The sequence below is a fragment of the Austrofundulus limnaeus genome, unplaced genomic scaffold (assembly GCF_001266775.1).
Source record: "Austrofundulus limnaeus strain Quisiro unplaced genomic scaffold, Austrofundulus_limnaeus-1.0 Scaffold145, whole genome shotgun sequence".
NCBI classification, from domain to species: domain Eukaryota; kingdom Metazoa; phylum Chordata; class Actinopteri; order Cyprinodontiformes; family Rivulidae; genus Austrofundulus; species Austrofundulus limnaeus.
Genome location: NW_013952547.1, coordinates 353,056 through 366,387, shown reverse-complemented (window position 1 = coordinate 366,387; position 13,332 = coordinate 353,056). Strand labels below are relative to the sequence as shown.

Genomic DNA, 13,332 nt, shown 5'->3' with positions numbered 1-13,332 from the left:
TTATTTATTTGTTTTTCTTCCTGTGGTCAGAAGGATCCCACTTAATGTGAATGATGGCAGCTGTAAAGGCGCCTCTGGCACGTGTGACTACAGCCATGGCTGCTTGCTGCTGTAGTGCACGGTGCCAGGTGCTCAGGCTCTGCAGCACTCCAGTGAGCATGGCTGGTCTTGGCCAAAGGTAAAGAGGGTCTCTGGAGGGAGATGATGCTGAAGGCTGCAAAGGGTGAGTACAACCCTGGATCATGGAAAACCTCACCCCGGTGAATCGGCTACTACTTGGATCGCCCTTGGTTTAACCCAGCTAAGAAAAGTGTGACACATCTGACGGCCTATCTCTAGAGGGTCTGTGTGTGGGAGGGGTTATACGGTACAGAGCAGCAGACTGTGGAGGGGGATTTTGTTGATCAAAGCAGCTCTGACTGCCGTGTAGAAAGTCCTAACTTTGGTGGAAACTGCTGGTTGGCCAGAGGCTGGGGATCAACACAACTACAAGTATGGTTGACTGCAGCTGTGGCGAGCAGGACTCAGAGGAGCATTGTTCATGGTACTCTGTTTCAAGAGCACACTGATTGTGGGGAGGATGAGTGCCAGACCTCCTGCATGTACCGGACAAACACTGCTGAGTGTAAATGCTGCCATTATCACATTCTCAGAGTTGTTTTAGTTTTGATATGGAAGATTGTGATCCAAAAATGACTTGATTTAGACACAACCCGAAATACTAGGGGTGCAACAATACATGTACCCATATCAAACTGTTCAATACACACTTGTATTGAACAATACAGATTAATTTAATTATTATTATACAATTTATTTATTTTATCAGCTTGTCTTCTGAAGACGTGTTAAAGGATCAGAGGATCTGTGTTTGACTACTCCACCGAGGCTGCATTTTTGAGCGGAGATCCACTGAGAAACTTGCTGTTTCAGTGACATTCATTTAAAAACTGTACTTTTGAGGTTAAACAAATGCTCAAAATTAGTTTAAATAAATTACAAGTTAAAAAGGGCATGGAAATGTCTYATTTTTGTATTGAAAAAATATTGAACCGTGAAACTAAAGTATTGAACCGAATCGTGAATTTTCTGTATCGTTGCACCACCAATATATACATAAACTTTTAAAAAGGAGCCATATGATGCAAAATCCAGTTAACTAATTTCATGAATCCACAATTCTGCAGGTTTGTCGAATTCATTCTCCACTGGCCCTGGGTCAGGGTCAGGCTCTGGCTCCAACATGTAAAGCTGGATGGACAAGTTTCTGTTGTTGACATCTTTTAATTTATTTGTAGATAAAAGTTTCTACAATGCAAGATAATTGTATCTCTGCCATCAAACTACAAAAATGGCCGAACAGGGTGAATATAATAGTTGTGAAATGAGACTGTCTATTCTACGGTTGGCATATGTTTGCATTACCACAAGCTGCCCCGTTCCTTTTTATATCCGACTTTCAGTTGAGTTATTAAAATAAACGTTACAGGAAAACAAAAAACGATCAGTCTACGTTGCTACCCTCACCTATGGTCACGCACTTTGGGTAGTGACTGTAAGAACAAGATCGCGGATACAAGCAGTCAAAATGAGTTTTCTCCCCAGGGTCTCTGGGCTCTCCCTTGGGGATAGGGTGAGAAGCTCAGTCATCCTAGAGAGACTCAGAGTGGAGCCGCTGCTCCTCCACATCGAGAGGAGCCAGTTGAGGTGGTTTGGGCACCTAGTATGGATGCCTCGCGGACGCCTCCCTAGGGAGGTGCTTCCGGCATGTCCAACTGGGAGGAAGACCCAGAGGAAGGCCCAGGACATGCTGGAGAGACTATGTCTCTCGGCTGGCCTGGGAACGTCTTGGAGTCCTCCCATTAGAGCTGGAAGAGGTGGCTGGGGAAAGAGAGGTCTGGGCCTCCCTGCTCAAGCTGCTGCCCCCAAGACCCGACTTCAGATAAAGCGGAAGATAATGGATGGATGGATGAATGGATGGAAAATAAGTAAAAAACATTACTACATTGGATTTAGCTCCAGTGTCTGTAGTTGTAAACACATTTTATTAACATTTCACTGCAGCATAAATTTAATCAGTTAAGCTACTAAACTTACATTTAAGAGTGAATTATTCCTTTAAGGATTTTAACTGCTTGCAATGTGTAAAAACCTAGTTTAGCTTGTGTTAACAGTCAGTGTACCTGTTGGGTACAAAAAGTTGTAAACCTCCTTATTCTGGTATYTGTTCACACTGCGGTGTAACATTTTGTGGTTTGAGTTGTCTTAAGTTGTCACAAAAAATGTGCTTTTCCCAGGTTGCTCTGCTCTGAGTGGTGCTGTGTTCTGCTGGTCTAATTGGCAATCCTCCCCACCTCTCTGAAGTGAGATTGCTGTCTACTGCTGCGTTACTCACAAGTGCTTCTTATGACTTCAGAAATAAGTTTTATTTAGGAACGTTTAGTTTGTTTCACTAAACATTGCATCTCTCCTGATGGTWTGAGGATAAAAACACCACAATCTAWATTATGATCAAATATTATTAAAAAAGAAAATTTGCTGTGCTCAACATTATCTCTTTAAAATTAAAACAATACAAACAATATGCCTGGATATTAAACCCTAACAAAATCAGTAAAAAATACTGAGGGGAGATATTTTCATTAAGTGCTGCAGTTTTCTGTCAACAGCTTCATATTCTGTAAAACCTTCAATATTTAACAGCCTGTTTAATTTCAGGCCACTATCTTTAATCTTTCTCTTTAAATTTGTTTCTGAAGGTTTATAGCTTTTGGATGGAAGCCCCCAAACCCCTCATCCTGCTCCAATATTGTTGCTTTTTCCTCATGAGCTTATCTTTTTATTTTCCTCTCTCTTTTTCTTCCGGGAGCTGAAGGAACATCATTAGAAGTGTTGTGGCAGCTCTTCTGGCCGGGAGCCACTTCCTTTGACATTTTAGCAGCAAAGTGTCCAGAATCCCTGGGATAGATTCAGAGATTCTGGACCAGATTTTTAAAATATATTTATATATTACCCTTTTTTGGCTCTACATCAGCATTTTTAAAGCAGTAACATTGAAAATTGGACTTAACATGAACTTTTCATGATTCAGATGCCATCACACAAAAACACAATTAAAATACTTTTATTATTGTTATTATTATTATTATTATTATTATTGTTGTTGTTATTATTATTGTTATTATTATCATTATTAATAGTCAAAGCAGTAAAGTGTTGTTTACTATATTCATTTTTGACCAGTATTTCTCAGATTCAGTGTTTGAGCAGATCAGGTTGTTCTTTTATTCATTTCCTTGAAAAGATTTCAGGGCCACCAAAMCTCCCAACAAAAGCTTCCCTGGGGTTTGAATCCAGTAAACCTGACCTTTTATTTCATTTTTTTTGGTTCTTTTCTTTTCTCATCTATAATTGAAAGCTGACAAATCTACTTCAGGAAAACTCTGACCATAACTTGGCACACAACACTAAACACAGACTCACTGAGTCGCTCCACTTCACTGTGGACGTGCCTCATAGGTAAACTTCAGCCTCAGAAAATTGAAGCCATAAAATAAAAGGAAAATAAATATATATTTTCTTTAAAAATGTTGCATTCATTGTGAGCATCCAGAACCTTTTTTCAACTTAGTCAAAGAAATGTGGGACAACTTTGGGAGAGGTGGGTGATAAATGAAACCTAATTGTGATTAGAGACAACAATGAAACCAAACTTTATAGCTACAAAATCATCCATCCATTCTTGAAGGCAGCAGCAAGGAGACATGAAGTAGCATTCACCAGGTCAGCCTAAGTTCCCTAGTACCTATTTTCCCTGGTAAATATGTTCCCTGGCACCTATATTCCCTGGTACTTATGTTCCCTCATACCTACCCCTGGTACCTGTGTTCCCTGGTACCTGTGTTCCCTGGTACCTGTGTTCCCTGGTACCTGTGGTCCTGTAGTGTCGGTACGGTTCGGTACGGTTCCAAGCCATTTCCTTTAGGCCAGATCCATGGAACTGGCACTTTTTTTTAGTACCTACTTCATTGTGGTTCCAACCGGCCCCAGCTGACACCAAAATGCGACGTCAGAACACTGTTCGTCACTGATTGGCTAAATTTTTGCAAATGTTTAAAATTTTAAACGTTATTCATCAAATGTGTTTCCATCTCTCACTTTGCCCATTAATTTTTATTCAAAATACCTAAAAACCACCTCCACAAACCACCCAAAACACACCCATTAGAACCGGACTGGAACATCAGTGGAAAACCAACTGGTCCGGCCCGTACCTACACCGACCGTTCCGACACTGCACTAAGTGGCACTAGTGGAAAAGGGGCATAAGGTTCCCGTTACCTATGGTCCCCGGTACCCATGTTCCCTGGCACCTATGCTGTCTGGCACCTATGGTCCCTGGCACCTATGCTGTCTGGCACCTATGGTCCCTGGCACCTATGGTCGCACCTATGTTGTCTGGTACCTGTGTTGTCTGGCACCTATGCTGTCTGGCACCTATGTTGTCTGGTACCTGTGTTCCCTAATATCTATGTTCTCTGGTACCTATGTTCTTCAGTGCAGTGCCTGTACTGTAATTCAATATTTTCTACTTTTTTTTAAAATACTTGTGATGGCAGGGCTAAGCATCTTTCATGACTTTCATAATGTACCCCAGAGAACATAGGCACCTGGGATCATAGGTACTGCGAAACACAGATGATCCCCATGCATAAACATGTCCATTTAAGCAAACATAAATTTTTCTCACCATGTTGCATCAACAGTAGCAGCTCAGTGAGATAACTTAATCAAAGGGKTTTTTTTTTCCACAAAAATTTGACACACGTAATGGAGGAGTCAGGAACCAAACTGCGTCTCCTCTGATGAGTGGATCTGCTGCAGCTACTGTCGTTACTGCAAAAAATAAAATAAAAAAATAACTAAAAAAATCACAACAGTATCCATGATAGCTACCAAACAGGATTTTCTTTGAAAAAACCAATAAGCAAAAGGTGCCCCAAAATAAATACAAGTTGTCATGAAGCTAAGAAATGTTAGTCATCCAACATGACAGCAGGGGGAAGGCAGACACACAGCCCACTGCAGCTCTCTGCCCTCTGCTTATGAGCCATCTCTTTTGACACCTCACATGTACCTTTTAGCGAGTTTTTGCAGCTGTGTGAGTTTTCATGGTTAATTTAAGATGGATTTGGCTTTCATTAATTAGAGTAAGGATCTAACCTTAGCTGTCCCTTTCCACCATCCACCTCCTGAAGCTCCTCATTTAGATAATCAGCTGTGAGGATGAACTGCTTCGTCTAGCACGGTATCAGCTAAATGGACTGTTTCACGCCTGGGTTTTATCATCACTTAGTGCTCACTGTTCAGGAGGAAGGAGATTATTTATTTATTAAAAAACAAAGCCACAGAAATGGTGGCGTAAAGAGAGGAATAATAGAGTCTCCTTTAAGTTAAAATACTGTGCCCAGTCAATATGTGGTGTGTGCAACATGTCTATCAGTCTGGAGCCCTGTTTTATAAAGTGTGATAAATCACTGGCTGTCGGTCTGTTTGACAAGAAACAAGGTGATAAGGATGCCTGCTGTAACCTTTCCTGTTTACTCCAGAGACAGGTTTAGAAAAACATCTGCAACTCATAAATGTAAAAGCAACTAATAAACCCCTCGGAACATGGCCATCACTGACTTTGCAAATGACATTGCCCTGCTCTGACGCACCATCGTGGCTACAGACAACTAATCCATCCACATGAGAGAGCAACCGGTGCAGCTGACATCAGACTGCCAAGTGAAACGTAGGAGTTTCACTTTCTTTGGCAGCACCAATAACAAGCYGATGCCTACAGTTGAGGATGGATAATCAAAGCATGGGCAACTTGACTGCAAAACATTCGAATGTACAAACCAGACACTATCTGAAAAGGAACAGAAGTCTGAAGGGAGAGATCATCCAGGGATGACGTTAGGGTCCAGAAACACACGCTGCAACTCAACAAGACATTAACCAGAACCACAAAGAATGAAGGACCACAGACAGACCGGGTGGTACCTGGGAACAGGACTCAAGCAGGAGAAATGCTCATTTTGCAACACAAGTCAATTTTTATAGTCTGTTAAATGTTGATATAAAGAGGTGTGGATGTGAAATCCATTTGAAAAACAAAATGGGTTTCATTTTATTTTTCCAATGGATTTGTTTTTTTTCCAACTCCATGTTTTATGATAAAACCACATTTTCACCTGAAGTGTCTCATGGTGGAATAATAAAGTTTAACAGTTCAAATGGTCATTTTATTACCTTAAAGAATGCCTTTTGACTCCTATCATAAATGTCAGAGCTTTAAAGCAAGATGTTATCTTGAAAAATAACAGTTTTGATATTTCGGGTCAGATTTTTTAAAAATATTGATTTGTATAATTGAAGTGTAAAGTTCTTTGGAGTCCATAGGGACTTGATAAAGTGCTATATGGGTTCAACCCATTTACCATAATCACAAACTGTATTGTRAGACTTGACGTAATATGTTAGCGTATGTGTTCTGACTCACACCAAATAAAGGTTCAATAATTGACTGAGTTATTGGCATTCATTTTGTGTTTTTAGGATTGGTGAGTTAGCTGTGGCAGCCATCTTGAACATCCAGTGCTTTAATGGTATTTACCGTAAAGTATTTTTATAAAAATAAATAACTTAGCAAATGTGATTCATTTTATTATAAACAGTAAATGAAGTATTTCACATATGAACTCAGTACACAGCATATGTTAATGATTATTTTTGTAATTCTAGTCAACTAAGTGCTAAAAAACAAAAAGTTATCTGTATTCAAAAAATATATTTGGATGTTCTTCATCTTTATTTCAGTGGTCCACAGGCAGGAACCAACATGTGATTTTGTAAAGAGGGAAAAAACTCTTGGATTAGGGAAATCCCTGATTAGCTCACGCCCACATACTTTTAAATTTGATAACATTCTGTATTTTACAGTTCCGTTTTTTCGTCCAGTTTTGTTATTCTGGTGTTTTTACTGCCTCACAAAATTCATTGGGCCCTACAAAGATATAAAACCCTAATTAGCTTTGGGTTTTGATCATAGAAAAATGAGTGCAAGGACGGTTTAGAGCTTTGCTTCATTCAGAAACATTATAACAATGTCTGAGAGGGGGCAAACAATGAATTTGCTACATGTTGTGGGGYAGTGTGCTGGATTAACTCTAACCTAAAGCAGCATAAATGAGCAAATTACAGGAATTAAAACATCCTAAACCTAACTTCTCAGTGTCAGATGCCACAAAGCCACCTTTAGGAGTTCATTTTGGATTAACAGCAGCTGACTTAAGTGTTTTTGTCTCATGAGTCAGTATTTCAATATTTTAGCTTATGTACAATAATCATCATCATGTTCACCAAAAAAACTGAAACTGAACGTGAAAAATATTACTTTTGACAGACCAACCCTTGAATTATGTGCAGGTAGCAGAAATAGAACGGTTTTCTCAGGGTAACATGACAGGTTTTACAGGACAGAATCYGAGCTGCAAGTCACCCTGTCCTCCAGGAGAACTGTGTTTACATTCTTGGCATGAAGTCAAGCTCAAGGTGGGCAATAAGGTTCAGCAATGTTGTCACGTCGCCTCTTCGTGATCTTCATGGATATGTATCGCTGCCAAGTCAAGGTCTGTCTGACCAGCTCACTARCATTAGGATGCTACCACTCCCTGCAAGATGGGAGAGAAATCTGTCTTCTGGGAGCAGGACTGGAATTTAATATCTTACAATATTCTAAATGTGGTTAAAGCACATTGTCCATCTATCTATTTTCTTTACCCATTCCTCCTATTTGGGTTGAAGGAAGCTGGTGCCTATCTTTAGTGTGCAAAAAGCAGGGGACACTTTAGACAAGTCCAAAGTCCATCACAGACACACAGGCTGCATTCTCACTGCAGACAAAGTGACCCAATTCTGATTATTTTGCCCATTTGCAACCCATATTAGATTGGATCTGAGTTAGATAAGTCTGATTTTTTTTGACCCAGGTCTTTTTCCAAACAGTATGGTACTAAATTAGATACAAATTTGAGGTTTTCCAAGGTGATAGCAGTCTGAACGATCATTTTGCAATTCATCTGACATCACTCATGTTGGGGTATTTGTATTGATCTAGATATTGATATTACTGAAACCAAAGTCATGCTGGTTTCAAAGTTTGGAACTATGCTTTTATTCAACTGTTAAAAACAGTCGTCTTCATGTTTAACTTTCTAGATTTGTCCACCAACGTGTGAAACTAACAGTGGTGTACCATCTTACTGATAATAGCAGGATGGGTTCAGAACGCCAGTTTGTTTCCATTTCAGTACCTCAATTCTGTTCCAGAAGCACAATTCTGCACCTGAGCAGGCAGGAAGCAAGATCAAATGTGAATGTTGGAAAAAGAAACCTAGCAGAGTGAATAAGTTGGCTTTGATTGAACAACATCAGGATAGGTAGACACATGCTAACATGCTGTGTCATCCATTTACTTTTAAACACAGTTAGGGATTGGGTTGATCGGGTTCTGATGCCAACATAATTAATGAATCTTAATTTTTCAATTCAGCGTGAGGAGATTTCTGATTCATTAGCYATGTCTGTGCTTTAATGTTGTCTGCTGAAAAGACTCCAGAAGTGATTCCTGGTCGGCTGCTCTGCTAACTGGCTAATAACTGTGGAGTGGATTTCCTGAATGGAGACGAATTTCAGTAAGACATGGAGTGATTAGATCTGTGGCAAAACCAACTTTTCATGACATCATGTGTTTAAAAGTAGAGACTTTGAACTATACACCAGTTTTTAAATTGTGTTGATAGGCCAAGTAAAACCAGAGTTATGATAAAGAATATCCAACACATTTTTTTCTAACCAACCTTCAGAAATTAGTAAATTTAATAATAAATCAGTAGTATTTTCACACAATAATGGTGCAGGGGGAGGATGTTGGCGGAGGGCGGGTGATTTCCTCCCTGCCTTTCTAGGTGGAGTTTGCATGTTTGGGTAAAGCACATCGTACCATTTAAAAATCCATCAGCATCCATCACTGCTGAGTCAACAGTTTAAAACTGAACAGCTACTGTCAGGGTCTGAATAATCATGTTTGTACAGCTCTTGTTTAAGGATTAAATCAGGATTAGAACATTTTTACATCCATCAGCTCTGGTAATTTTTTTTATAAAAGTCCTTTTTAGCGTATTAAAAACAGCAGTTCATGTCTTCAGTATTTGCAACAGGATGCAGAATCATCAGCAAAAGCTCTGCTGGCAGGTYGACATAAAACCTAAAAGGTATAAACAATATATTTCATGAAGATATTTTGTGTTTATGGCACATTTTATGGTTGAAATACCAAATGTAATGAAGTAGTACAGTCTTGATAAAAGCTGCGTTTGACCTTTGTAGAACGTACGTGCTTTTTAAATTTTTTTACTACAATACTAAAATATCTGCTTTATTCAGTTGTCACAATCCTTCTAAACAAGAAAATACAACCACCTTCTTGCTCCATTGGCACTTATTCACAGAACACCTGCAGTTTGACACTTATTATAATCCGCCACCATGACAGGCAGGTACATTGTCTGACTGTGTGTGTCTGTTAACAAAATCTCTCACAAATCAGCTGATGGACTTCAACACAAACATGGCAACAACTCTGTAAATATTAGAAATATTAAGCTCAATTTTAGCCTGAACCGAAGCTCGAATTAATGCGGTGTCTGAGCATAAGTGTGCAAACTGAAATCTGTAGCCATGACATTTAAAATCAAGTTTAAAGGCTTAAGCTGCTTTCTTTTGCATTAGAGGTTTAAATAATCATTTTCCAGCAGAGTAACATCACATCTACTGCTTTCTTTGTTTCTAAACTTCACTAACAAGGTTTTCTGTAAAAAAATGTTTTAAACATCCCATTGTTGTTGATAAAAAAGGAATAAATTTTAGACTAAATGAAACTGTAAAAATCTCATTGTGTTTAAAAGATTTATTCCAATGGTCCTAATGACACCTACACTATGCTTGATCATGGCAGCGTAGGAGTGACAGAAAATAAGCTTGGTGAAAGAAATTTCTCTGTGCTGTACCTTTGAGTAATAAGGTGTAGGCTGAGACAGCAGGAAGGTGTCCAGAAGCTACACACATTAAAATACCTGCAATCATCTGGCAGCGTCTGATAAAAAATAATAATAAAAAAACCCACTATAAATACTGCCGTCTCAGGGGAGAGCTTACTTATGAAGAAACGAGCTGCTTCTGTGCAGAAATGTACTTTTAATTTGAAAAGATTACAGTCTATTGTAAAGAGTCAGTCCCAAAACTGTGTCTGTTCAGAAAATATGACGATGTGGTTCAAACTGTGAGCCTGGCCACAAATTATTTTTGCAGATTGGCTGAATTAGCTGATAAAAAAAACTTGGGTTACTATGCTACATTTACCTTATTTACTAAGGTGTAAAACTTAAAATACATAGTTGTTATGATTGCCTGCCATGTTTTGTGACAGTCATGTAAATGCCTATAAATTAAACTAAATGTCATGTAAAATACATGACTGCATAAATATTCAAATATTCACCCCTTTCACATCAGTATTTAGTACAAGCACTTACAGCTGCAGTCACAGCACTGTTTAGCACATCTGTACACTAGGATTTTACTCTATTTTATACAAAAAAAGGTCAAGCTCTGTCAGTGTGCGGATCAGGCTAACTAATTTTGTCTTTAAACCAGTTCTGTGTAGTTTTCACTGCTTCTATAAGAATATTACCGTACTTGAGTAAGAGTCTTAAAGTATCTGATATTTTTTGTACTTAAGTACCAAAAGTAAATTTCTGACACAAAATCTATTAAAGTATTAAAAGTGAAAGTATTGAGTAAAAGTGAGCAGTTAGACTTTCCTAAATGACATTAATTGGGAGGTGACTTTTCCAAAAATATTTTTTCTAATGGTGTGCAGCTGTGATGGACTGTGTACAAAGTAACATGGTGTCAGAATTGTTTATATTTATACTTCTCATCCAACCACAATTAAATTCACTCTATCCAGGGGCCACAATTTAGCAGGATAGTATTTTTTTTAAATAATAAAAACACGCAATAAAACAGGAGAACCAACTTTCTACTTCTTACCTTTTTTAAAAAATGTAAGGAGTAGAAAGTACAGATAATTGTGTAAAAATGTAATGAGTAAAAGTAAAAAAAAACATTGAAAAATAATTACTCAAGTAAAGTACAGATAACCAAAATTTCTACTTAAGTACAGTAGCATAGTATTTGTACTTAGTTACTTTACAACGCTGGGTCTTTCTCTTACTGGAAGCAAGTTTTCTCTTTAGACTTAGTTCTTTAGCAGACAACAGCCAGTTGTTTAGCAAAAACTCCCTGTATTTTGCAGCATTGGTTTAACTCTCTTAACAAGACATTCAGGGTCAGCTGCTGAGAAGCATCCCCCATAGCATGATGCTGCCACCACCGTGCTTCACAGTGGGCCCGGTGAGTTTGTGGGGATGTGCATGATATTATTAATCACACGATACGTCAGAAAAATGTCAGATTAATGTTTGTCAATTTTCATTTGCTGTGATTCGTGCCCCGCAGGCTTTTATTTGTCATTGTCATCAAACACAAATCATTTCTGATTGCAAAAAAGCTCCAATTTGGTCTCCAACAACAGAACTTTCCTCCACTACACCAAGGAGTTTGTCAAACTAAATGTTCGACAAACTCTAAACAACATTTTAATAGTTTGCTTTTACCGTGTTTTAGGGTTGGGCATAATCGTTTCGTGTGCAATTAATCACCAGAAAAACATTAATCGATTATTTTTTGGCACTTGACGATTAATACGATTAATGCCACCAGGCAGAGTCCGCTCGGTGCGCCTCTCCGCTTCAAACATGATGAACCTTAAAAATAAAACTTCTGTAATTTTTTATGTATCAACAATTTGAAATTTTATGTAAAGCCTGCGGTGTGTAATTTTAACCCAGTTTGGAACAAATTTTTACGCAGAGCAAATCTTTCCCACTAAATTGGTCATGTGACCAGGACATAAAGGTGTCCAGGGACTCCAGGGGATTGATTGTCAAATCAATCGTTATCGACTAAATACCACAATTAATCTTGATTATTTTTTTTGCCAATATTACCCAACCCTACCGTATTTTTCTCTCTCCCTCTCTCCCATAAAGCTGTGGCTGGTGAAGAACCACCTCAGTCTCACCTCCTGAAGCTTGTAACTTCTTCAGAGAGGTCCCAGGTGTCTGGGTGGTCACTCAGTTTGTGAGGATGGCCCTGCTCCTGGTAGTTTTACACACATCCCATATTCCTTCCACTTCCTGATGATGGAGTTACCAGAACTCCAGGGGATGTTTAGGCTCTTTGGAAATCCATTTTTATCCATCCCCCAAGATTTACTTTTCAGTATTATTTTCTCTGAGTTACTTGAAGTGTTCTTTTATCTTCCTGGTGTTACGGCAGCCAGGAATACTGATTAACCWGTGAACAGACCTCACAGAYACAGGTGTTCCTGCACTGCAATCACTTCAGACCCATCCACTGCCCTCAGATGATTCCTATTTCACTAATTGGGAGATTACTAGCACCAAGTGTGTGACCTCTGTTGTCATATGAGGTGAATATTTATGCACTCACTTACCAATATTACAATTTTATTTATTTTATTTTGTGAAAAAGGCCAATTTACCTAGAATGTGAATGATCTATGACACAAATAAAAGGGTTTTTTTAAGTACTGTATCCAAATGAAAAACAGTAGATTAGATGTTTGATTTTGTTGCTTGTATATTTTTATCCAGCGGGTGGAGATGTCCCAAACACACACGGCTAAAATGCCATAACACAGCAAAATCAAAAATTGCTCAAAAAAATTATAAACTTAAACCAGCTTAAAAAATGTTTAAAAAGGAGCTTACTGGGAAATATGTTATTTAGGATGGGTGTCCCAATATCATTTATATTAGAAATGTATAAATAATTGTACATGTAAGGATGAGAATGTAAGATTTAATGCTCATTCAATGTGGGAATAATTTGTGTTTACTTGGTGTGAGAACATTTAAATGTTATGAGTGTGAGAAGGGAAGGAAATCAGAAGATTTTATATCTTTTACTTGCTCCTTTTCGAATGAATAATGTAAAAAAGGAATTACCTAGAATGGATTATTAGTTCAAGAAAAATTTGATGGGTTATTTTAATCTTTCTTATTTTGTTTTGTTGCGTAAAGATTATTATTAGTACATTTATTTGATGGAGGAAAGGCACAGATAGTATAAGAT

At 38.3% G+C, this 13,332-nt stretch overlaps 1 protein-coding gene across 5 annotated transcripts in view; it reads right to left on the bottom strand.

Moving 5' to 3' along the window:
• The window catches only part of gabra3 (gamma-aminobutyric acid type A receptor subunit alpha3), a 134,848-nt gene that overhangs the window by 113,610 nt on the left and 7,906 nt on the right, over window positions 1-13,332 (bottom strand). Inside the window, exon 1 of one of the 5 annotated variants that reach the window (XM_014016429.1) lies at window positions 12,257-12,581. The exons of the other annotated variants lie outside the window; for them this stretch is intronic. The gene's annotated coding sequence lies outside the window, so the exon portion shown is untranslated. Of the gene's footprint in view, window positions 1-12,256; window positions 12,582-13,332 lie in introns of those variants that run through there. 5 annotated transcript variants of the gene reach the window in all.